Consider the following 26,721-nt stretch of genomic DNA (forward strand, 5'->3'; position numbering starts at 1 on the left):
AGTCATTGTGGCTCCTTTTAAGAATGCCCTCACGGACTCAAGACCCATGTAGCATGACTTTTATTCTCTTCTGCTTCTTTTTAAAATCAGTGACTATGCCATCGAAGCTAGGTGACAATGTATTTCGCACATTTGACACAGCGCACTTGTAGGAGCACTACGTAACTTTTTGCATTTTTTGTATGAACTGTGTAATGGTGCATTAATTATATTTAGTTGCGTCCTTGCTTTATTTTTAGCAATGCATTTTTTCGAAGCTAGTTTATTCAAACAATATAAGGAGCTCCAATTACTTACTGCTTTGCTTCGCAAGCTCCCGTCGACGCGGCAGCTTGGGCAACAGTAATCTTTGCGCGGAAACGTATGCGGAAAGCGCTACATCCTTCGCATTGTTAGAAGGCACGCATTATCATGAATTGTTTGGTTTGAATGCTTGTTTCGCACTTGTTCTTTATTCAAACGAATGCTCTGCTGCACGATTGATACCAAAGAACCTAGGCACTTATCGCTTTAAGGTGAAGGGTGTTTTTCTGTTTTTTTTTAAGTAAGGATGACGCCGCGAAAAATCCCGATCAACTAGAGGCTAACAGTGTCAGTGCAATGTGATCACGCAATACACCACATCTTCACTTATTCTCCTCCCTTCATATCTCTACTCCGTTTATACTGATGTTCTGCTCCATTGGCAGAACAAGCGCAGAGGCAAAGAGCAGAGTCGAGCAGCAGCGCCGCGAGAGCGCGACTGCGTGCACTCCCATTACAACGAAGGCAGAGGTGCATCACGTGACCCTTTTCATTCCCTTTCCACGGTGATTATCCAGTTGCTGTCGCACAGTGAACCAAAACGACGGAAACACGACCAGAATAAAAGGATATGGTGCATTTGCATCACGTGACTTCCTTCGCACCCCCTGTGTTTGGGCGGGAGCAGCCCGAGCTGCCCTCGGCGTCACCAAACTGCTCCTGTTCGTTCACTGGAACGCAGGTACTCTTGAAAGAGCATCTTGGTGACTATGCTGGCCTCGCGGATAGCACTTGACGGGATCAAAGCGTCCGCTGTCCAGCTAGATAACGGGTCGAACGCCGTTGAACATTTAAAACAAACTTTAATTACACTGAGAAGGTCAAAAAAGCAAGTAAAAAATACACAAAACGTTCAGTTTTAGCCCCGTAAGAAAGTGGTCCGCTCTCTAGGGCCGGTGGGGCGAGTCTGCCCCTCCGGCGCTTTTCCAACCGTGGTTTCCATCCCCGTCGCCGCCCCCAGGCCCGGGAAACAACACCCGACACCCCGAAGCGTCGTCACTGGGTCACTTCCAGGAACCGAACGGAGGGAGCGGGCCTTTTTCTTTCGCGCACAGCTCGGAGTCCGCGGGGGGGTCAGTGAAAGAGAAAGCAATAAAAGTAACGAAGGCACGCTTCCCTCTTGAAGGAAAATTCCGGCCGTGCATTCGCGATGCGCACAGAACACTCCCCGTCTGGTGTCTTTCGTTGTTAAGACGCCACCACTATATCACGGTCACAGCAAACGCACAACTTCTGTTGTTGGTCAGATGAATGTTTTCACAACCCCGTCTTTGGCTTTTTTCAGCTCGACCTTGCGCACCCTTCCATCTGCGCTGGGCAGGCTTCGTGTAATCACTCCGAAGGGCCAGTCGTTGCTGGTTGCTTCTTTATCCCTGAGTAGAACGACGTCGCCTTCTTTGAGGTCGGGTTTTGCTGCTTGCCATTTTCGGCGTTGCTTCAAAGTAGTGACATACGTTGTGCGCCAACGCTTCCAGAACTCGTCAGCCAGGTTTTGCACGAGACGCCAATGCCGTTTGTAGAGGTTGCTTGTATCTAACTGCCCAGTTGTTACAGGTGCGCTTCCGTGTTTTTGGGTTAAGAGTGTCGCCGGAGTTAGGATTGTGGGATCTTCGGGGTCAGACGAAGTAGGAGTTATGGGCCTAGCATTAATGATGGCCGCAACTTCTGCCAAAAAGGTTGCAAGAATGTCATGCGTGAGCCGTTGATGACGTGACTGCATGAGCATTGAGTCAAGAATTCGGCGTGCAATGCCGATCATCCGCTCCCACGCACCACCCATATGGGACGCGTGCGGTGGATTGAATATCCATTTGCAGCCGTTCCCGCTGAGGAACTTGCCTATTTGTGAGCTATGAATGCCCTCTGCGCTGATTCCAAGTTCTCTGCAAGCTCCGATAAAATTGGTCCCGCAGTCAGAGCGTATTAGCTTGACGGGCCCTCGCACTGCTAGGAACCTTCGGGAGGCATTAATGAAACTCGACGTATCCATTGATTCGATCAGCTCAATGTGCACTGCGCGAATGCTTAAGCAAGTGAACATGACTGCCCAGCACTTGCTGTTTGCAACACCACCTCTCGTTCGGCGAGAGGCAATCATCCAGGGACCGAAAACATCGATTCCAACATTCGTGAAAGGAGGATCTGTGCTGATTCGGTCTGCCGGATGGTCAGCCATCTTCTGGTCGTAAAAGCGCCCTCGCAGCTTCTTGCATGAAATGCATGCTTGCAGCACGGATGAGGTGCACCGTTTACCTCCGACGATCCAATACCCAGCAGCTCGTACGGCTCCTTCTGTGAAGGGTCGGCCCTGGTGTTGCACGCATTCATGGTGGTGGCGCACGAGAAGCGTCGCCACATGGTGCCCACCCGGCAATAAGAGAGGGTGTTTCTCATCGTCTGGAACGTCGCTCCCGTTCAAGCAGCCACCGACGCGGATGAAGCCATTGGCGTCTAAGAATGGGTCAAGCTTTCGAAGCGAGCTTGTCTTGTGAACCTGCTCTCCTCTCTGGATACAGCATATCTCTTCATAAAATGCGTCCTGCTGTACTGCGCGAATGATGACGAGCCTAGCTTTGGAGAGCGCCTCAACGGGAGTTACCTCTCCTTGTGATGCGTTCTTTGCGCGATGGGCAACCTGGATCAGACTTGCTACAGCACGAGTGAGAGATTTCCAGTTCGAGAGTCTATGAAAGCGTTCGGCTCCGAGTCGCTGTCGTTTGTTCACCTCCGTCACCAGGGTGCAGACTTCAGGGGGTATTTCTTTGTCTTCGTCAGGATTTAAGAGGACGAAGCTCGACGACCGTGCTTCGTCTTCTCGTCGTGAGAGAAAATCAGGTCCGGACAACCAGTTCGTGCTCTTAAGCTGTGCCGCTGGAATCGCTCTAGTGGCGTGGTCTGCAGGATTTTCGTCTGTGTGAACGTATTTCCATTGTTCAGGTTGCGTGCTGCTACGTATCCGCTGTACCCTGTTGGCCACATACACGTAGAAACTTCTTGTTTTGCTGTATATGTAATCCAACACTCTAAAAACTAGGAAGGGTATCGCAGGAGTGAAGCGGCCGGTTCACTCTTCAAAGCGTCGTTTTACTCTCGCAAAATGTCGAGGAGAGTGAAATGCATTGTTCACTCTCTCACCAAGGAGAGAGTGAAATGTGCTTTTCACTCTCCCCCTTCAGAGAGAGAGAGTAGTTCTACTCTTGCGGCAATAGAGAACAAAACCTAGCGTGATCTTCTGCTTCAACTGTAGGTGGCTGGCCCCGAACATGGCAATGTATCATTCATGCACGCTGAGCAAAGAACACATCGTTTTGCTTCTAAGAGAGCAGGCCGCCGCAGTTCAAAGGAACGCGTAGCGAGCGCTCTACGTTTTCACTCGGAGTTCTCCACCCCGCGCGCGCGCGTTCAAGATCGCGGAACAACACAGCACCGGAGAAAGGTGATCTTTTATTGTGTCTGTAGCTCTCAATTTACTCATCACGGCTTTTCTTTGAATGCCTCAACCGTTGAGCTTCCTGCTTCTGCTCCTCCAAGTACATTTGTCGCCGGTTCCATGTGCCTAAAACTGGTATCTGCAGCTCCTTTGTAATTTGAACTTTAAGGATGTCGCTTTCCTTCTATTACCTCCACAGACAATTCTCTGTGACATGCGAAGAATGTCACAGAAGGGAAAAAAACACTTGGCAATGTCTGCTATGTCTAGCCAAGTGTACAAATTTAAGGACTTTCCAGTACTTCTAAAAATTCCAGGCTTTTCAATGCCTTAAAAATGGCATTTTAGAAATAAAGGGTTTTCAAGGATCGCTACAAACCCTGGTTTCTAGCACCTAAATAATTTTACAAGCTTATTTTGGCGTGGAGTTCGGAAATTCATGCTTTTTAGCTAACGCTGCATCATCTCTGTACATTGAAACCACGAGAGCGCAACCATTTTGGAGTAAAGAAAAATACTGAAAGCTTTTAATACCACTCTTTTTCTATGGAGCTTCGTATTGCCTAGTTAGGTTTACGAATGTGCCTGGTTTTGGTGGGCGTTTCTTCGACATTTTCTGTGAGAAGTAGATGACTAACCGCCGTATTCAGAAATGTATATTAATACAAAGCCCATGCTTGACTTTATATAAACGACGCCTGGTGCGAACGTCCCCCAGACGCTCACTGCCTTTCTTTTGGTGCGTTCATGACTTGCGTCATTTAGATCAAGCATGGGCTTCAAGTTATGATGCATTTCTGAATATGGGGGTAAGCGTGCGCTATTTCGGGCAACGCATTGTGCCATTGACACTGAGAGGAAACGGGGAAAACAAAGTTAACGCCCTATACTCCTAAACTTTCGCGTACCTGTGGTGTGCGTGTATCGTGGAAGAAGAAACAGCGCTAACAGCAGGACGAAAAAAAGCATCGACCACACCAGCGCTTCGTGGTGTTGTCCATGTTTTTGCGTCGTCCTTGTGTTGCGCTGTTTCTTCTAAAATGCTCAACCAACTAGCCGGCAAGTCTATCCTGTGCATATATATTGAACACACGTATGAATGTAGATGGTCTTCGAAGCTTTTAGAACGAGCGCTGCCACAGGATACGAGCAGTGCACGCGTAACAAGTGGACACATTACTCATTTAAACATGCGTGCCAATGCATGTGACGCGGCTATCGGCATAAGCAGTCTCCAAATGCTGGAATGCGTGCTCTTCAAAACGCTAACGATCCGCTGCTAATGCAGGACAACAGCTCACAGCGGATTGAACCAAACTCTAAACTAATGCACTTGAAAAGAACGCCTACACGGCAGCGTGAGGCACGTCGAATGCCTGGTACTGCATCGCAGTTGACCACATACGAATGGAACTGGCGGAAAAAATAAACAGAAATGCTCACCAGTATACGCGCGACTTAAATTCACATACGTGGATGGTTGGCACGATACTTTGTATCCGCGTATTTTCGGAGAACATATAATGCATGGACTGGAAAAGCACTCGATCGTGAGCTGAACGGCACATTTGTTATTTTCCTGGGGTGACGACAAGCCGTGAATAGTTCTCACGTCGTCGTCTACGTTGTATTCCTCCGTTAGTCGTAGCAAGGAATGGAAATGATGCAAACGCAAACGTATTCCAGTACACAACAGCACAGCACACTGCAGAGAAACTCCAACCACCGCAGCCGATTCCTCAAATACATTTGTTATGTATATAAGCTCTAAAACAACACGACTGAGCGTGGTGGCTTTGTGGTGTAATGGTTAGGATGTGTGCTTTGAATTGTATAGATGCGAGTGTACGCGGGTTCGAATCCACGTGATGTATAGAGCAATGTGGTTCTCCATAAGTGTGTGATTCCCTCGACTATTGTGTTCTAATTAGATTATGTGTCTTCTGATTGTGAAATATGCGAAGATATTTGCGGATTAAATGTGAATTAGCTTTTTTTTCTCCGCAGTGGCGTTCGGGATACATACGCATAGGCCATTACGAGCCGTCACGACTCATGGTAGGCAGCAAATAGCCAGGAAAAATGACTTTAAAATCCTGCATAACATTGCTCACGCCTATTCTGAGGGCCGCTTGGAATCGGGCCACTGAGTCTGAGGAGCCGCCTAGAGAACGGTGTATAAGCGACCCTAATTTGATCTGATTTCCTGCCTGCATGCGTGGCCAGGACTTCGCTAAGAGGGTATTGGGAAGAGTAGTTGCACTCTGTTTGGGGGAGTAGAAGTACTCGGTCTGGTGGAGTGCCGTTACCCCTACGGTGAGAGTATTACCACTCTGCGGAAGAGTACTAGCACTCCCTGTGGGAAGAGTATTATCACTCTGCAGAAGAGTACTAGCAATCCCTTGCGGCGGAGTAACAAAACTCTGTCAACAGGAGTTGACCTACTCTCTCTCAAAGAGGGTCGATCTACTCTCGAAAAGAGAGTGAAATATGGGACAAGCCGCTACTCCCTCAAAGGGAGTGCCCGGCACTCTCTTAGTTTTTAGAGTGAAGACCACTTTGCTATCCGTGTAGAACGTGACGGAGTTCGGCTGGAAGTCCAGTTCTCGTAGTATAGAATCGGTCATCTCTACAGCAAGCACTGCTGCACACAACTGAAGCGTTGGGATGGTGTGTTCTGGTTGTGGAGCAAGCTTGGCCTTTCCCATGACAAATCCGACGTGTCTGTTTCCTTGCTTGTCAGTCACGCGTAGGTATGCCACCGCTGCGACGGCCCTTGTGGACGCGTCTGAAAATACATGAATATCCCTACCTTCAGCTTCAAGCGTCGAGACTGGCGCATACGTTCTTCGCACGTGAAGGTGCTGTAGTGCCTGGAGAGAGTTCTTCCACTCGTCCCATCTCTGCTTTTTCTCATCCGAAAGCGGCGTGTCCCAGTCATAACCCTTCGTCACGAGGTCACGGAGAAGGTACTTGCCTTGAACCGTTATTGGAGCCACAAACCCTAGTGGATCGTAAAGGCTGTTGACGGTCGACCGCACTCCTCGCCGCCTATATGGTCTGTCCTGGCGAGGAGCCCTGAAGACGAAGCTGTCGTCGCCTATGTCCCACAGTAGACCGAGACTTCTCTGCGTAAGCGACGCGTCTGTGCCGAAGTCGAGGTTCTTCAGTCCCTGGGCGTGGTCCTCTCGAAGAAATGCATTCAGCACATTCTGCCTATTCGAAGCTATCTCGTGCAGCTTTATGTTAGCCGTTGCAAGCATTTTCTGCGTTCTTTACAGCAGACTAATGGCATCTTCTTCACTCGGAAGAGACTTAGGCGCATGATCGACGTAGAAATCTCTTTCAACGAACTTCCTGGCATCTTCGCCAAATCGTGGGGCAGCTTGTTGGGCAGTCTGTCGAAGGCCATACGTTGAAATAGCTGGCGATGGGCTGTTGCCGAAAACGTGAACCTTCATTCGGCACTCTATGATTTCTCTGGAGATATCGTTGCCTTTAAACCAGAGGAACCTCAGGTAGTTCTGATGGTCCTCGCGAGCCATGAAACTGTAGAACATTTGCTGGACGTCTGCTGTAACCGCAACTGGTTCTTGCTGGGAGCGTATCAAAATCCCCACGAGGTTATTCGTCAGGTCAGGGCCGGTCAGGAGAACGTTGTTCAGAGGTAGCCCTTCATACTGAGCGCTGGAGTCAAATACGACTCGGATTTGATCAGGCTTCTGGGGGTGGTGAACGCCTAATATGGGCAGATACCAACATTCTTCGTCCACGTGAAGTGGTGGAGCTTCCTCTGCATGACCCTTGATGAAGAGATCGTTCATGAAGTTCACGAAACATTCCCTTGTTTCAGGATTTTTTCGCAGGGTACGCCGTAGAGAGAGCAGACGAGACAGAGCTTGTTCTCTGTTGTTCGGAAGCCGACTTCTCGGCGTGCGAAATGGGAGAGGGGCGACCCAATTGTTTAATTTGTCTTGGGTGAATTCACTATTCATTATCTTGAGGAATGTCTTTTCTTCCATGGAGAGAGCACGCTGGTTGTCAAGTTCTGTGGTTTCGAAAAGATTCGGGGCCAGGGTGTCATCCAATGTTGCTGCCAATCGTAAATCTTTTGAGACCTTATCCGCAGAGTAGAGAATCGGCGCCTCCTTAACAAAGAAATGTCTTGGGCACGGCTCATAAAGAGATGGTCGCCCACTGTCCAGCACATGGGTCTTGAACACGTTGACGCTGCCCGTTTTCCGCGTTCGACCAACGCAAACGTCGCCGACAATGACCCATGCGAGGTCGAGCTTCTGAGCATACGGCGCGTCGTAGGGTCCGTTGATTGTCTGACGAACCTTGTGAGCTCTTAGGATGTCCCGGCCAAGGAGGAGCAGTATTCCAGCCTCCTCAAGAGGCGGAATGTGATTTGCTACAGACTTCAAGTGCGGGTAGTGCCTTGCAGCGTCAGGTGTCGGAATTTTATCTCTGTTTTCTGGAATTGCATTGCACTCGAGGAGAGGCGGAAGAGGAAACTTGACTTCGCCTGACATGCTTTGCACGAAAAAACCATGAGCGACTCTTCCAACCACTTCAGTACTGCCGGAGCAAGTGCGGAGCGTGTATTGCGTAGGCGTCCCCTTCACTCCGAAATCATTGAGGAGTTCTGGCCTAACCAACGAGCGATTACTCTGGTCATCAAGAATCGCGTACGCTCTGACTGTCTTCTCAGGCTGAGTCTCATGGGTCACCTCTACGAGGCAGATTTTAGCACACAACTTTGTGCTGTTGCCACCGTTTGCCACTTCAGTACGCCTAGATGTGACTCTTCTTTCTGAGTCACCTGTGGTACTATCATCAGACCCACTAGCCCTTGACGGCTTTGAGGGTGGCGGTGTTGGGTGAAGCGCTCTAGTGGGGTCGGCGCTGTCGCATATGAGGCATATCACAACTGCCTGACATTGCCACTGCATGTGTTTCTTGGGTGAGCAGCATCGTAGGCAGATCCATTGCTTCTTTATGAAAGATTGCCGCTCTTCCAAGGTTTTCTCACGGAAGGCGCGACACCTTTCCAATGGGTGAGGTTTCTTGCGATATAGACACCACCTTTTCAAGTCCTTGGATTCCGGTTGCTGTTCGTTAGCAGTGGCATCTTGATTAATCTTTGCAGAAGCAGGATCCACTTGTTTTTCTCGCTGATACAGATGATCTTTGCCGCGTGGTCTTGGTAGCACTGTCTTCCTTCCTTTGATTGAATTCAGACGAGGCATTTTGTGGATGCAAGATGAAACTCGGGTCATTCCTCATGTTGGCCTGATCTCTAACAAATTTGCCAAAGAAAGAAAAGGGTGGAAATGCAGTGTCATGATCTTTCTTGTATTTTGACCCCGCCGACATCCAATTTTCTTGAAGTCCTGATGGCAACTTCGAGACAATTTTGTTCACCCCTCTTGCGGTATCCAAATAGCCAAGACCGGCAAAATACGGGTCAGTTTTCGCAGCCTCGAGTTCTAGCAGGAGGTCGCCAAGTTCCTGGAGTCTGGTATTTTCCCGGTAAGATATCTTCGGGAACTCTTCCAGCCGCTTCAAAAGTGCATCCTCAATTGCCTCAGGGCGCCCGAAGACGTCGTCGAGCCGTTTCCACACAACGTTCAAGCCCGTCGAAAAGTCGTCGACATGCACTGATTTCAACCTCCGAGCCTGATTAGGGGCAGCATGGTAGTCAGGTGGCCGTTCATCAGCTCGCAGACGCATTGAATTATACGCAGCTGTGTGGGTACCCGGTGCCGTGTGAGCATTGTTTACGTCGCCGCTAGAATTGGTGACAGCCACCTCAGTTAACACAAGCGCAGAGTTGCATAGGGCTTGCTGCTCATCGATATAACTCCTAGTCTGCAGCGTTCGGTCCACAGGAGGGAGCGTGCTCATGCGCTCCCCGCCATCCTGCTGCACGGCTGCTTCGAGCGCATTCGCCTGTGCGTTTGCAGCTGCCGCTTCTTTTTCGTGCTGCAAAATATCCAATTCAACCTCAATCCTTGCCTTCTCAACACGCAGGGCCAAGCCATTTGATGAGAAGGTCTAGCTCTTCTTGGGCAGAAAGACCTAGATCTCTGACGACACCTTTGAACGATGATTTCCAAGCGCGAAAGTTCTCAGGTCGATCATCAAACTTGATAAGACCGCTTGAAACAAGGTCTTTGCGGCACAGGAATTTGAGGACATCGGCTAGCTCTGAGCTTGAACTGTTGTGTGCCGGGGCGTGCACAAGCGGCTGCGGATCAACTCGTAAGTCCATAGGACGACTCGTAGCCCCAGCATGCTTATAACTTGGGTTGTTAGGGGCAGCATGGTAGTCAGGTGGCCGTTCATCAGCTCGCAGACGCATTGAATTATACGCAGCTGTGTGGGTACCCGGTGCCGTGTGAGCATTGTTTACGTCGCCGCTAGAATTGGTGACAGCCACCTCAGTTAACACAAGCGCAGAGTTGCATAGGGCTTGCTGCTCATCGATATAACTCCTAGTCTGCAGCGTTCGGTCCACAGGAGGGAGCGTGCTCATGCGCTCCCCGCCATCCTGCTGCACGGCTGCTTCGAGCGCATTCGCCTGTGCGTTTGCAGCTGCCGCTTCTTTTTCGTGCTGCAAAATATCCAATTCAACCTCAATCCTTGCCTTCTCAACACGCATCGCGGCCTCTCTGCGACCAAACTCTGCTCTGGCCCGGACGGCTTCAGCTTGTGCGCGTGCTTGTACGGTGGCTAGGCTGATTGTTGATGAACCCGATCGTCGTGACCTCGAAGAAACGCTTGAGTGGGCCGATAGAGAGTGCCGCGACGTTACCTCTTGCAAGCGGTCGCGTTCTCGTTCTGTAGCCTCACGTAATTTGTCGCTTACAGTCACATAACGATCTGCGTCAAATGCTTTCTGAAGTTCTAATTCCTGCTGGGTTTCAGATCTGCTCGTTTTGGCGAGGAAGGTAGGGTATCTGGCGGCGACGTCCTCGTAGAGCTCACAGCTTGCGCGAAGCTGCGTTGCGGCGTTGTTAACGTCTTCCTCTTTCGCACATGACACTTTGAAAATAGCTGTCTCCACGTTCTTCCAGGCAGCGTCTAGTCTCCGGTAGTGCTCTTCGCGGCTCGTTTCATACGTTTCTTTAGCTTTCATGGAAAACGTAGTTGCTCTTTGTGGTCGAATATTTGCCGTGGAAGCGTCATGCTCTGCTGTCATAATTTGAGACGTTTCAGGCGTCAGCTTGTCCTGATCCATTTTGGCGTGCCTGCTTCACGACGTATCTCACTCAAAGCGGACGTATGTGGTGAAGCCTGCTAAGCTGCACGATGAAATTTGAAACGAGCCCACCTTGTCGTTGCCCTGTGTGCCGTCAGCTGCTCAACTTGTAGGCGATGCCGTGTCCTTGCAGTAGGCGGATGTCATGGTCAAACCAGGTCAAGCTCGCCCGTGATGGAATGCAAACTACCAATAACGGCAATGAACCTTTGTTACTCCGCGCACTTCGTGGTGAAGTTTCATGGTCACACTTTTTCGCGTGAGCCTGCGCTTCATGTGTCACGACGTCTCGCAAAAAAAGAACACGCGAAAAGAAAAACAACCAAACGCAGAATCATCTAGAACATCGTACTGGCAGCTGTCTTACACAACTTGTTCATGTTTAAGGTATAAAGCTTTTATATTTATTACTCAGCATAAGTATATAATTCCACCTAATTGCTGGTAAAAACACCGGAGTGTTTCTTGGTGCGAACGCAACTATTCCGAAAAGTATATCTAGCCTCCACAGCCTGTATGAAATGGAGGATTGTTTAACTCGACAACTATAATGTGCGTTAAATCTACGGTGCTTAGCAGGGCGGACATCTGAGAGTGTTGATTTAGCTACTTGCCACGTCAGTGGTGTGCAACTATTCATCATAACGTGTGACGGAATTTATCAACCAAGAGCTCCCCAACGTTCCGGCATGCGTAGAAATCATTGGCATTTTAGTATTACCCACTGCTTCACTGCGTTGTTTTCAGATGCATCGTAAGCTTACGTGTCTTACTGGTACCACAGTCCCTTGACAAGAAAGTTGCCAAAGGGCAATTGTCCCACTGACACACCCGGACACAAAATTCTTCATTGCTCTCAAATGAATGACACACATATCACTGGTTCGTTGCGCTAGACAACTGAATTCAAATTTATTTTCATTGCTTATGCTGCGACGTCATTCCTTTCTACAAATCAGCAATTAAATATTTTTTAGCAGGAAGATCAGCGCAACGGACGACGACGCTTGCTAAAATCTAAATGTTTATTCTTTCAAGGAGCATTACACAGGGTTCCACCTCAATAGACTTAAAAAAGAAGCAAGCGTGAAAATGATGGGACGAAATCATTACGAATGAATTTTTCATTCGGAAGGACATAACTTATTAGGTAGCCTAGGCCTGCCTTACGACTTTTTTAGATTTTGTAGAATTCCAATGTCAAACGTCCACGCTCATCATGAAAATTTGATATAATGAACCAAACTTCAAGTAATCGTTCGCAACTGCATTCGCCCGCAATGTAGTGTAAGGTAGTTATCTCTTGCACCCTTTCAGACCTTATTTCGATACTCACGTGGCTGCCTATTGAAAAGGGCTCTAGTTAACTCTCCTTGCAAATTGTTGTGACAGTGTTTTAGCCTTAGTCTTCGGGCCCAAGTTCGACCACATTAAATCAGTTTAACGTGCTTCGTCGAAGAGTGCTACATTTCTGCTGGAGGTGCGGGGCATGACTGTGAGTCCCGATCGCGCAAGCAGAGTGAACTAGAGTCTTTATTTTAACAGGCAGCCACGTCTTCTCGTCGAACACACTTCTCTCACGCACCGATGACCAGGAGCCACGCCGTGACTACTCAATGGACGGGGGACTTGGGCGCTGTCGCATGCACGTGATACGCGCTGTCACGCCATATGCGCGAGGCGCATCGAAGGGTACCGCGCTAGAGGGCTCGTAACTTACGTATGGAGAACTCTCTGCCGCAGTAAATATATATATATATATATATATATATATATATATATATATATATTCACGATGGCCTGAATTTTCTGATGGACAATTTTAGAGTGATTGTGATATTTAATCAGTTAATAATAAGTAATTAGGCAAAATACAAGAAATAGTGTCACTCGCAGAGTTAGTGCAGCATAGGACCGCCGTGCATAGAAAGATGCTTGTGGTCGAGGTTAGTTGGCTGCGATCCATGAATACGTGACAGAATGTTGCAGTCTGGCCTTGATTAATGGTTGTGGTCCTGTAGAGAGGACTGGATTTTTTCTTGTACGTCGAACAGGCTGCTGCCATCAATGTTTTGTTTCCCGCACCTATCCTGCCTTCCGTCAAAGCTCTCGCCCGTCATCATGAAATCATATCACACGACGTAGCGGAAAGCGTCGTTCTATTCTTGACTTTATGTTGCTCTATACGTAAGTCGGCCTTATGCATAAGCCGCGATACACGGGCTTCTTCCTTGACAAGCACACTAAGCTGGTCAAAAGACGAATTATGAAGTCTAGCCTGTGCATCGTGATAAACAATTTATGTGGCCGTCGCATACACGGTAGTATTATGTTGCAAGTTAGGGCTTGATCGCTTTTGTTGTGTTTGAGAGAGAAGTTTCAATTCTAGTGACTCTAGGGAGGAGAATTTTGGTTTTGGGCTTAAAATTGGCTAGAAGTGCTCCCGAAAATTGCTAAGTGGAAGCAAATTGGCGCATGATGTTCACAAATCTCTATCTCTGGTATCAAAATAGATATCGGCTTTGTGGTAACTGCATCCGTTATATGTTCTAGAGCGCACAAACTGGATATATGAATTTACAGCTTGGGTGAAATGGTTAAAACACTTATGAGGGTTTCACTAAAATTCTACTCACAAACTACTGGTATATTTCAGAGAGGTCTACAATACAGAAATTTTGACCACTATAGGAGTATTATAGGATGCAGTTTACATAATTGTCGTATATGTATTTTATTGCTGAGAGACGGCTATATAAATTTCGTACTTGAGTTTACATCAAAAATTCTAAAAGACTGAAGGTCTAAACCAAATATCTTATTCCTACAATCACGAGATAATTATTTCTTTTAAATTCAATAAAACTCATCCGAATGGTGCAGTGGTTGGGAAAGAAAGCAATTTCTCGATTTCCATGCATGGAGATAAAGCATCGTGAGCTAAAACTATCTCTTAAGTTCCCCTGCACTATCGGCTCCGAAAAACGAACTAAAGTTACGACGTATAAATATCCTGGCGTCAAAATTACAAATAAGTTGAATTGGCATGCACATTATAATAGCACATACTCAAGTGCTTTCCGATATTTGTGCCTCCGCCCGCTTTAGTTGAGCTAACTGCTTACTTACGCGTCATAAATAAGGCTTAGAGTTGAATATGAAAGTATTACGTGTCACCCTTATACCCGTGTCACACGGACGTTTGGAAGGCCTTCCAACCGATAGTCAGTTGACTCAAAGGTCAAGTTCGAGCTGCTACACGGGCGGTTTCGAAGGCCGCCGAGTCAATAGTCTATCTAGTCAACGGAGCACCTTACAACTCTATCGAAATCTCGATGGCCTTTGAGCAACGGAAACGGAAACAGCGCGAACATCCTCTATCGTTCACAGTGTGCTCATACTCACGGTTAGAAAGAACAAATCAAGCCGAAATGCTCTAAAAATACTACATATGAGTCTTATTAATTATTCATTAAAGTATTTTTGCCACGTGATATGTGCGAACAGCACGTACTATCGACAGCAGCGACGTGCAGCGACGCAAACGTTGCCGCAGTTTCGCTACTCAACAACTGAAAAACTAAAAATATGTGTGGCGATGTATAAAAAAACTTTTTAGTGTATAAACAAACATAAAAGAAATTATAGTGCTTTTAAGTGGTTTTAATTTTGTTAAACTTTTCGTGACATGAAAACTAAAATAAAGATCCGCAGCGCCACACAATTTGGCGAGAAGCACCGGACCCACTCAATGGCCTTTCAAAAGCACCGTGTAGCAGCGCGACAACACCTTTGAGTCGATAGTGTTGTGGCATTTCGAAGGCCGTTGACTGGAAGGCCTTCCAAATGCGCCCGTGTGACACAGGTATTATACACAAACGAACACCACAAGTCTGGAAAGAATCCTGAGAAGGGCTATTTGTTTCGCTTCTTTTTAAAACACGCAGCTGTGATGACTGTCTTTGAATTACTCCAATGTATGGGTATCAAGGCCCTATAGTTAAAGAAATGTCCTGGGGTATTATGCAGGATGCGCCGAGTTTCTCGTTCACCCGAGTTTTACCCGAGTTCGCTCGACGGCAGTCAGTGAACGGAGATAGCGCGAAACGCGCCGAAGGTGCAGCCAAAAGAAATATGTAGACAAAAAACCGCGTATGACAACATGAGCGCACCCTGCGTGGCACTCTGTTTCCACGTTTCAAGCGCAGAAGGCTGCACAACGAAACGCGCCAGCGCCGCGTATTGTTATCAACGGATAATCGCAACTTAGCAATACCGTGACTGTTTCGCTGTCTGTCTGCACACTTGCCGTGAGCCGCTTGCCACGCCTTTCCCGGGCGCGTTAAGGGCATGCCTCTTCTTTCGGGCGCTATCTTTCTATCCTCCATCGAATGCGAACAGGGTACATTCGGCGCATTCTTGCACCTACACTTTCACTCAAACGAATACGTTAAAATACAACAAATAGAATAACGAACATTTTTATTTTTTTAAGTATCTGTTTTTCGTTTTCAACGCTAGAAATTTGTGATGACAAACGTAGATCGAGCAAATTATTAAATTTTGCACTTCTTGCCGCGAGTGGCGACAGTGACGCGAAAGCTTAGAAGCGGTACATTGAAGCGGGTCACACGCACGAGGGCGTTCATACGGTGATAAGGCGCCTAGGGGCGCTGCAGTGCTATTCTCAATAAAGTCGGTCATGATCCATGGAGGGTCATGACCACTCTTTCCCTATTAGGGGAATAGAAACGCAGCGCCGCGGTACGGCTGTTCATCGCAGGCGCTTCACTAGGCTATTAAGGCCCCCGCTTTACCAACTAAAAACGACACAACGGCTGTCGCTGCAAAATGGTGGTATTATTTTAGAGTGCGGAGTGACGCAGTTCAGTAAAAATGTACCAGTTTATCTTTGTGGGCGAAGCCTCTGCGATACATTGCGAAAAGTGCGTGCGTCCCCAGCGACACAATTCATCGCTTGTCATCGCTTGCCCAGTGAAGCTGCCTCTGAGCGCATGTACGCAGTATATGTGTGTGTTGTGCAGTCGAAGGTGCTTGCGGATTACCTCTGCTGGAGCCAGCAGCGATCGCAGATGGATATCGTAACGACACCGCAGCACTCGCATTTTGGCAGGTGAGGGCTTTTGTGTGCAGTTATGAAATCAGATTTCGAACGGAGAGAGGTGTTGGAACTGTTGAGTGCGCAGTGCTTGTGATGAAGAAATGCCATTGCACTGGGTCTAGAAGAGCGAGCGATTCTCGGACGCTCATCGTGTTAACGACGCTGTGGCTCCGTTTCATCGCCGATGACAGAGCAGCCATCTCAAACGACTGCTGCAATACGCACTCCTCAGCATCGTCGTCCCACTCGGCGCATCGACGCCTTGCAAGCACGTACAGTGACGTGCCGATAATTATTTACTGCGCGCTACGCGCCACAATTCAGGCAATAAAACCGTGTTGTGCGGCCATCTCAGCCCGAGAAGATGTATGCATAAGCCAGCGACAGTCAACGCTTTGTTTTTGATAGTGGTGCTCAGTACATCACCGATGACAGTGCGTTGTGCGCGTTTTATGTCGGCGGTCAAGATTGTTGATGCCTCTCAGCTCGACACCGCGTCGCTGTTGCCGGAAGAAAAGTTGGGCGTGGCCCGACTGTAGTGGGTGCGCGCACAAGAGTTACATGCCTCGCGCGGGGCGTGACCTCTGGTTTTGATTGACAGGCGAACTCGTGCTAAACTCGTACATCGCGAAACCCCCTCCGAGTTCAACTCGGGAACATGGCGGCGGCAGCAGCAGCCTGTTTCATTGCATCCAGAGGCAGCAAGCCTCAGTATGACAGTCCGGACCCGTTCACCTACATGACCGACGGGGAGTTTCAGCGTCATCTTCGCCTGTCGAAGACATCAGTGCGCTGGCTGTGTGACGAGCTAGGCGAAGACTCTCGTCTGCGGAGACAGTGTGGAGGGCTTCATTCACTCAATGTCGTAGAGCAAGTCATCTGTGCCCTCCGTTTCTACGGGACTGCAGAATTTTCAGGGAAACGTCGGCGCCGAGCTTTAGATTGGACGCCATCAAACTCCTGTTAGCCACTGTGTCAGAGATGTGTCTGACGCGCTTATCGATGCGGCAGTGTGTAAGCGGTGGCTAGCTTTCCAGAATACTGCGGCTGAGCGGGCATATATAAAAGAATGCTTCCTACTTCGTGGGAACATTACGAACGTAGTGGGGTGTGTGGACGGAGCGTACTTAGGAATTAAGGTGCCTTCATTGTCAGCGTTACTGTAATTAACATTGAAGCAATGTTTAGACACGCCATATTGCCAAGTTTGTCACTTCTGTGTAGCCGACTTAAATTTTGTGTTAGCGACATCTCACATGCGGCTGCTTATGATACTGACTTTTTCGCTGGTTGATGACTTTTTGCCGATTGTTATACTTGTCTGTCAGGGTGCCTTCCAAATGGCTCACTTTCTAGGGAAAGAGGTTAATCAAGTATAAATACATAAATGGATATCACAAATTGTGTGAAGTAACCTATGAATCCTAATCTCATAAAGAACTTGGGGTTCTTCATTGGTGAAGTTACAAAGTAAGCACAATGCTGAATTTTGGGCATGCGTAATCTATCGGCCGCACTATGAAACAGCGAGGCATTGCACAATTTGTTGCAACGCGAGATGTGGATGTTGCGCCAAGCCGGTTGTGCCTATGCATTTGTGGCGAAATAAAAATGCATTGAAAATCTTAGTGTGTTGGCTTGCATGAAGAAAATACTTCAGATTGTTTGCTCTGTCCACTGTCGGTGCATGCGCCAGAGGTTCAGTGCATATTCTTTTTTTTTCGGGGGCGGGGGGGCGGCGCTAATCTGCATGGATAAATTGTATGTTTTCGTCTCATATTGGGGCTCTAATTCTTAAGCAGTAGAATAATGCACATCGAATGCTCTGTAGAACTCTCTGTACGTGAAGATGTCATGAACCACCAAGGCAAAATTACATATTGGGAGAAATGTGGTGCAGATGCCAATGAAAAGTGGGTCTTTAACCCACCATGATAAAAATAAAAATTGCAGAGCAAATAGACCATTTGTACAGCTTTAGAGCAATGAATACACAAAACGTGATGTGCTCAAACGAATAAACGCTTACCGCAATGCCAAAGTAGGCTGAGGGACATGCAGCATATATTGGCATTGAACATGTCTCGTAACTGTTATATTTATTGTAAGCCTTCGCTATCACACCTTTCCCTCCGGTACTCCCTTTACTGAAACGTGGCACTGTCTTTTCATTGGTGCCATGATGGTAATGGTAACGGCAGCAGCAAGGCTGGTAATTGCTTGCCCCTTTGATTCCTGCGAGTTTAGTGGTAAAGAATATGGCACCAGCATACATACACCTGTGCTGCAAAATTTAATATTTGTGATTTTTTGGACAGCTAAATTGTGCTGGGAAATTTCAAAGATGTGCACCATTGTGGCCTATTAACTAGAGCATTGGTGAGTTTGAAGAGTGGGTGTATTGGTATAGAAGCTTGAAGTTTAATTGCACAATAATTCGACAGGACACAAAGAAAAGAAATACACACAGCAGAATGCTTTGCTGTGTGTGTTACTCTTCTTTGTGTGCCGCTGAATTGTTGTGCGATCCAACTTCGAATAGAGCATTGGGCTTCTTTGGTGCAGGACCGAGGAAGTGTGAGCTATTCGACAACATGCCAGTGCCTTGCCACGCAATTATGGAAGTCGGAAGGTTTGCAAACAAAGCTTTGCTTTCAAATCCACCTGCTCATGTAATACAAGCACTGATTGAAACAACCATCATACAAAAATAATGGTGAAATCAATGGCCTGTGAAAAGTGTAATTTGTATATTGACCCTGTTGACATACTAGGTGCCATGCCAGCCTCAATACTGTACTGGACAGAGCAGCTTGTTTCCTATGTGAAGCACAACCTCCCATTACATGCTGTGCAAATAACCAAGCTCAGTTTGTTTTGACGTGCTACACAACATTCACTGTAATATGTTTTTGTTTCTAAAGAAGTGTCAAACACCACCTCTTTTTGAAGAACGTCATGGGAATATTTGGCGAGACCTTTTTACAGCGCCTCATAATGGAAATGTGGCCAGCCAGCTTTGCTTGTATGCCTTTATAGATTTCTGCTCCTGCACTGTGTGCTATCAAGTTGGAGAAGTCTATGCAACTGGTGCAAGGCATTACGCGTTTTTATAGTCGGATACAACTTTAGGAGGCTGCGGAATGTGCACTTTAAGGCAGGTGAACACAAACCTGCACCAATGGTCGCGCTAGAGTGTACTAGAATGTTTTGAGTGGCGCGACCAGCCGCCGCGGAGAGGGCCGGTGAGCGTGGAAGTTGGCGGTGGCGCTGCAGTCAACCGCACTTGAATGCGTCTTCGCGGCCAGCCTGCCGTCTGCTGCAGCGTACGGAAGACGCTGCGTAATGCCCGCGTGATGTTCAGATTAATGCATCGTTCCTCCTTAGAAAAATGAATTATGCAAATTCTCTGTGACCTCACCCACCCCATAAAGAACTCCAAAACAATGCGTAGCTGTAGGTGAAATGCCTGGAAATTTACACAGGAGCTCCCTCCCCGTGTACATCCGCGATCTTGTTTAGTTTGCACGACGCTGCGACACGGAATTACGTAACAGCCTTGCGGCATGCAGTGACTGCAATGTTGTTGCCTTAATGTCATCGCACACACCAACGACGGGGAATGGGACAGGGTTCGGCGAGGAGCGTGCCTCGGTCACATGTAACGCTTTCGTTGTCTTTTAGCGCACGCAGTTCTTTAGAAGGGCGAGCTAGTGGACTTACTTGCAGCGTCAGTGCAACTAGAGCCTTTGTAAAAATTGCGAGCCGACGGGGTTCGCTTCCGAGCCGCACCACGTAGCTCGTAATGCATTTCCAGCGTTCCATATCTCCTGAAGGTAAGAGTTTTGGTCCCGCTACCTCCAATGGGCTGAACGCCCAAAATTGCTACAGGAGCCCCACTACACGGCCTTGAAGCAAACCCCGTGACCTCTGAGCTCTTGTCAAAGGCTGTACCTAGTAAAAGTGCAGTTCTAGTTCATGTATCTAATAACAACTTTCCGCGAACTTGAGAGAAGCGCCAGTAGGTCAGGCAAACTTTGTGCACGACAGCCCAGTCTTCAGGCAGCAGTAGCCGCCCCCCCCCCCGCTTAAAAAAATATACATGAATATGCATGACACAACTAATTTTATTCACTAAACACACATATACTGTGCCCCACTCAGTCCTCAACAAAATATTGCATCTCAATTTTCTACACACGGCTCAACTTTAAATGCTGCTGTGCTTTCCTTCGGGCGAAGTCACGAGACTTGTTGAGGCCTTTGACAAAAAAAATGCATTCTGGTCACAAGATAAAACCCACGCAAACTTGAGGTGAGCTCCTTGAAGTGCTGATCGCATCCAATACGGTCCATGCCTGTCTTGTTCAGAAGAGCAAGCACATCCATGATGTTGTCATGATGCAGTTCTCCAGAGCTAAAACATCCTGTGAAAACGTCCTCAAGCTGACTGATAAACTTGAAGAGGCTCAATGCGGGGTAGAGCAAGCCATCAAAATCGCCTGCTTTTGTAAATGTGGCAGCATTCAAATTTTTGCCATCGCAAGCTGGTAACAGAAGCTGATCCATGCACACACGACATTTTGTTTTCAAGATACACTTTCTTGCAACATACCCTGCAATATAGTACGTAAGCCTTGAGTCACTCCTACCCGCCGTGGTTGTTCAGTGGCTATGGTGTTAGGCTGCTGAGCACGAGGTCGCGGGATCGAATCCCGGCCACGGCGGCCGCATTTCGATGGGGGCGAAATGCGAAAACACCCGTGTACTTAGATTTAGGTGCACGTTAAAGAACCCCAGGTGGTCGAAATTTCCGGAGTCCCCCACTACGGCGTGCCTCATAATCACAAAGTGGTTTTGGCACGTAAAATCCCATAATTTTTTGAGTCACTCCTCTGATTGTTATAAGAATGTTCAGTCATAGCTTCTTCATTGTTAAGAGCTCTTTCAGCTTCATCAAGATTACCCATGTTGATCAGCATATCAATAAGTTTCTGCTGCTTGTGAGAACCTGCCGCTTGGTCCTTGACTGATAGAAGCGAGCTAACCATAACCTCAGGCACATTTGACCCAGCGACGCTCTTTGCCAGATTGTAATAATTGAGGCAGTTGATGGTTATTAGGAATTGCTGTGGGCTTGGGTGGGCATTACAGCCTGACGATTGCCTTACAATACCGAATGTGCTCTCGAGCTTGTCTTGGCTCAGGCGTGATGTCATCACATATGAAAAGCCAAGCTCTGAATTTGCATACTTCAACAGCTCCAAGGTACTTGTAAGAGTGACTCTCAGTCCTTCAGCTGTTGATTCACTCAGGAACTTCCCCTTCTTTGCATGAGCTTCCCACTTATTCAAGAAGTCCAGGAAATTAACAAGCTCCTGCACTGCAGGTGAGTCAGGCTTCAAAGCTTCAGATGGGAAACGTGACGTCATTGTGGTGATCAGGGACTCCATCCTCCTGTAGAAAAGTAAACATAATTGGTTTTAAGGTTGCTGAATTGACGGTATCAATCATGAAAAGGGTGTGACATTGCAGATAAAGAAAATGCCAAGAACATCTAAGTACTGCAAAAAGAAATGAAAATACTATATTGAATTATAGCCACAGTAGCTGCAATTCGAAGAAAAACCGTGAAATGCTAAATAGCCCATGTGCTGTACAACATGAGTGCCCTTTAAACATCCCTAAGTGGGTATCTCATATAACCCATGTCGCTTTTGGATGTTGGGATTTATAGGCCTTTTACAAAGGTACAGGATAAGAATGCAAAAGCAAGCGTAAGATGATAATAATTTCGAATATCAAAACGAGGGCTGAATTAACAATACACACCGGAAGAACATCTGTGTTGCTGCAATGTGTCCACAACGTTTTTCAAGCTGGGGCTTGTAGAGATGCAGGCCTCTTAGAGTGTCCGAGCTGAACAGCTGAAAAGCATAGGACACTCTCATCTTCTCGAAGTTGTTAGGGTCAAGATGCACTTTTGTCAGTCGGGGCATTGCCTTTAGTGTTATGTTGTTTGCATCTAGATTGAGGGCTTCCTTAAGTGGATCCAGGGATACCTATATGAAAAAATAAAAATGAAGACGAACAGGAATGAGCTATTACATCTCGTGTTGTGATGCAAATGCAAAATAAATGTTCACGCTCATATGAAGCACAAGTGCCCAACACACTTTATAGCCATATTATAGACAGTCATGTCTGCGCCAGGACGCGAAACATGGTGCACCAAAGCTATAGCCATGCCTACTATTGTTTATTACGAGAATAGAACTTACTGTTCCGCCTGGTGTGTCGAAGGTTGTTTGCAGAAGCCGATTGCGAAGGTTCTTCACCAGATGAGGGAAGTCCGACAGGAAATGTAGGAAACGTTTGTTGTCCAATGGGTGGACCCTCTTTGCTACTATTTCCTTTGCTATTGCCTTCACACCTATCACTCGCCACATCTTCCGATTCCATGGCGCAGCATCACATGTTACATAATCAACAAAGAGACCTGCTTGCTCAGCGAGAACTGTGGCGTCAAGGATAATCTTTGCAAGAAGATCTCCTTTGATGTTGGTATGGGTTGCAAATGTGCCCAAGATCTGAGTCCACTTTCCAACTAAAGGAACGAACATAACGACAAGCCCATGATTTGACAGCAAGTGCACCTGCTCTTTCGGTGTGTAGGGGCCCAAATCCACGAAGCCAGCAACTTTGCCAGCACTGTCAACGGAGAGGTGCTCGGATAGAGACATCTCGTCTACAATCAGCCCGCCGTGGCACCTGAAAGGGTCCATTAAAGAGGTTTTCTTCTTCAGTGCTTCCAGCATGTTCTGATTGAACCCAAAACTGCCCATATAATATGACAAGTACTTTCTTACGGTACATCTGCTTGGAAGCACTAGGATCTTTTGTCTGCGGATGTATTCATAAAGCCTAGGGCTTCGCATCTTCAGCAGAATGCATTCAAGCATCCACTCTTTGTCGTATGGCATGCCTCGGGTGCGTTTTCTTTTTGCAGCTTGAAAGCACTGCTTTACAGCTAGCTGTTGCTTAGCGGTCAAAGATTGAATTCTGTCCTGCAGAATGCTCTCGGTGGTGGCTGCAGCAGCTTTCTTCATGCTGGCGATAATACAACTTAGTGTTTTAACTTTTGATGCAAGTCTGCTAGCTTTTTTGTTCGAAGCTCGGAGTTTGCACAAATTGCTGCGAGTAGTTTTCCTCACTCGGCATTTCAAGCGTGACTTTCTCGTCTGTAGGGTCTTGCGCAGGTACTTGCAGTGTATGCAAGGCAACCCTGTAAAAAAATAGAAAAAGAATTGGATCCTTCAAATGCCTTACAAAATGTGATACAGCAGTCTTTAATATTTCTTGTCACATGATTAAACTTACTGAAGCAGGTATGATCATATAAAAAACTTATTTGGAGTTTTACTTAAATGTATCTCCATGGAGTGCTCTGCATTTCGTGAAATAATGAACATTTCAATCTTACCTGCATCTGGTGATCTCCCTGAGCAGTTCACACTGAAGAGGGCTCCTCTTCTTGCCTGGATTTGTGCATGAATAGCTTTTGTGAGCTCACACGAAGCCACAAACGACGCTTCTGCCGCTCCGCAGCACACAGGAATTTTCGCAGCTCTTTGCAAGAGCTCTGTTGCTTCTTGCACGGTCATCAAACGACACTTATTTACGAGCTTTCCTGACACAAACACTTTACACTCGACGCTGTCCTGGCTTGAACAATAAAAAAACACGGCTCTATCAATTGCGAGCTCGTTTGAGCGGGAGTCCAGTGTGCAGGCCACGTATGACACTCCAGGAAAATTTTGAAATTCATGCGGTGCCCATGACTTCGAAGGAAGCGCAAGCTTGCGAAGATCAGCTGGGCCAACGCAGTCAGTACTAGCATCGTTTCCTTCGTGTCCCACTGCACCACGATCAACGTCGTCTGATCGAGTGGGAGATAAAGCATCCGTGCGACGACGTTTTATATTCTTTTCAGGAGTCACTATTTGTTGTCGTTTCCTCTCTGGCCTCGGTGCCGGGGTTTTCACGCTCAGGTAGCTGGGCAAGTTCGGCAAGATTGTCGGCACCGCATCGGGGGAAAGAGTAGGTGATCCTCTAGGAATTCGCACTTCAGCACCATTCACAATGTGCACATAGTCTCTTACAATGAAACGCGACTCAAAATGCAGCTCGCACACTGCACAGTCGACGTCCAGTGGTTTGTCAGACCTGTGTAAATTCCGTTGCCAAACCAGTCGCCGTTCCTCGTCAGCTGGAGCTTTGAAAAGGGACAGCTTGGGGTTATGTCCTGTTCGAGCATATCCCGTCTTGCACCCAGGCGCGTAACAGTGATTTAGCCGTCGCTTGGGAGGCATCACAGATGAACAGCAGGCCAGCAGAGATTTCTCGATAGGAAGAACTGCCAAAACCAAGCACAACAGCCATTCCCAGCAAGCAAGTCTCTTCAAGTGCGGTCGACGACAGCGCCGCCGCAACTTTCTACGCAAGCGGGGGCCCCGGTTAACAATAGAACCGGTCTCCGCTCCTTCCACTCAAAACATTCTAGTACACTCTAGTCGCGCACTGTAGACTGACATCGTGCCGCCGGACAGACTAATACCTGCTCGTTGGAGAGGGACTATTTCTTTAGACGTGGAGACAATCGGCTGCTGCGCTTTGGTCATCTGGCCGGGCCTCTCCTGCCTTCTGAAATTTTATCCGACTGTAAAGGATGCTGCTTTTCATACAACACAAAAGGACAAAGTGTACAGTTATTTGGCCTATGAAATGGATACATCAGGGGTGCGATCTTGTACGCGTTCCAAACTCGAACGGAGGCGGTCCGTTCTTTCCGTCGCGAAATGTGCGGTGCGTTCCGTTGCGTTCGTCCGATAGCAGACAACACGGAATGATTGACAACAGGTATCACTTCACAATTGACGTCATGGCGTTCTTCACCGTTCAAACTGACCGACCGTGTGCGGCTCGGTGGAACGGACCGCCTCCGTTCTATTTTGGAACGCGTACAAGAACGCACCCCAGAAGTGTGCTACGCAAAGGATTAAGATGTGTGAAATATAGTACATGCAATTATAAGACAATGTTAAATAATATGTGGTATCGAACATGCATGTAATGACACATTTGAGTCGGGGAAGGTTGCAGTCATATGCACAGTCTATAGGTGATAGCATTATTAAGCTCCTGCTGTTTCCTGTCTTCATTGTGAATTACACACACTGTTCATCTTGTGGCTAATCAACACGCACTGTATTCTTGCACATAAAAAGAACAAACAGCACAATGACGTGTATGCTGCATTAGTGTATTTTTTATTTACATGGTCCAAGAGTGGCACAGGTTGTCTTACGTTTTTGCCTATTTTGAAGGGACACCAAGTGCATGTTACAAGTCTCCTAATATGCACAGCACAATGTTTACTGCAGTACTGTTATTCATGTTCTTGAATAATAAACAAAATATTAAACGGAAAGCTCCTGTATAAGGTGCCTTCTGTGGGATCGACAGGAGAGCAGTGAGGGCACCGATACTACTGTTGCAGAGCAGCTCTCTAAACCTCTGCCACACTCTCAAGAGCACGTGCCTGGCTCTCGCTTACTGCCGCGAGGCGGTTGAGTGCCTCCAGCAGCAGAATGTTTTCCTGCGAAAAAGTGTATTGGAATGAATGAGCCGCATACAAACCATTATTTACAAAGAAAAATGCTCGTTGGACTATAAGTACTAAGTGCCCTTAACTGTGGAAGCCTTTAGTGTGGTATGCATAATAGAACAATGTGTTGGGACAACGTTGCTTTATTTTTCATAACTGGGGTTTTCTTTTTCAGAGCCAATTGGCATGTTGATTAGTGTGCCAGCAGCTGAGGTGGCCCTGCACCTTCACGAGTCTCTACTGTCAGCACTACAAACCTATTTTTGTTCGCTGCAAAACAAATGCCTCACCCTACACGCCCATCTTATACCAGCTGATATCATCCTATGCCTACAAACATCATATTTTTGGCCCATTACGCAATTTTCTACCATCCTCAAGCGTAGTTCTCTCTCCTTGACATCCATTCGGACACGCTTATGTAATCACCTGTCATGAATTGGCACCAAGTGATCGAATAAGTGCATGGCCTGCCTGCCGATTCCTTCCTTTTTTCTTAGTCTCAACTAGCATATCAGTTGCCACGGTTTACTACGCCACTGTCTTCCTGCCTTAATGGTATCTCCAACAACTTTTGTTACTTCGCTTTCTGCACAGTCCTTGACATCTCAAGTTTCTTTGTTAACCTCCAGGTTTATGTCTCATATTGCATAACCGGTAGAATGCAATGGTTCTAAACTTTTTTCAAGGACATCGGTAACGTGGCGATCACGATTCGGTAATGCCTTCCATGTGCTGGTCAACCCATGAAATTTTTATATAAGTTTCCTGCTTTATATCAGTACCTGCTATTGATATTTCACCTGGATAAAGATACTCTTCCATCAATTTTGCGGGCTTAATGTCACTCATGAATTTCTGTTATCTCACCAAGTTAATGAAGGTTACCTTCATCTTTTCCCTATTTTCGCGGGCCCACTTGCATGTAAAAG

Source organism: Dermacentor albipictus, unplaced genomic scaffold (assembly GCF_038994185.2).
Source record: "Dermacentor albipictus isolate Rhodes 1998 colony unplaced genomic scaffold, USDA_Dalb.pri_finalv2 scaffold_24, whole genome shotgun sequence".
NCBI classification, from domain to species: Eukaryota; Metazoa; Arthropoda; class Arachnida; order Ixodida; family Ixodidae; genus Dermacentor; species Dermacentor albipictus.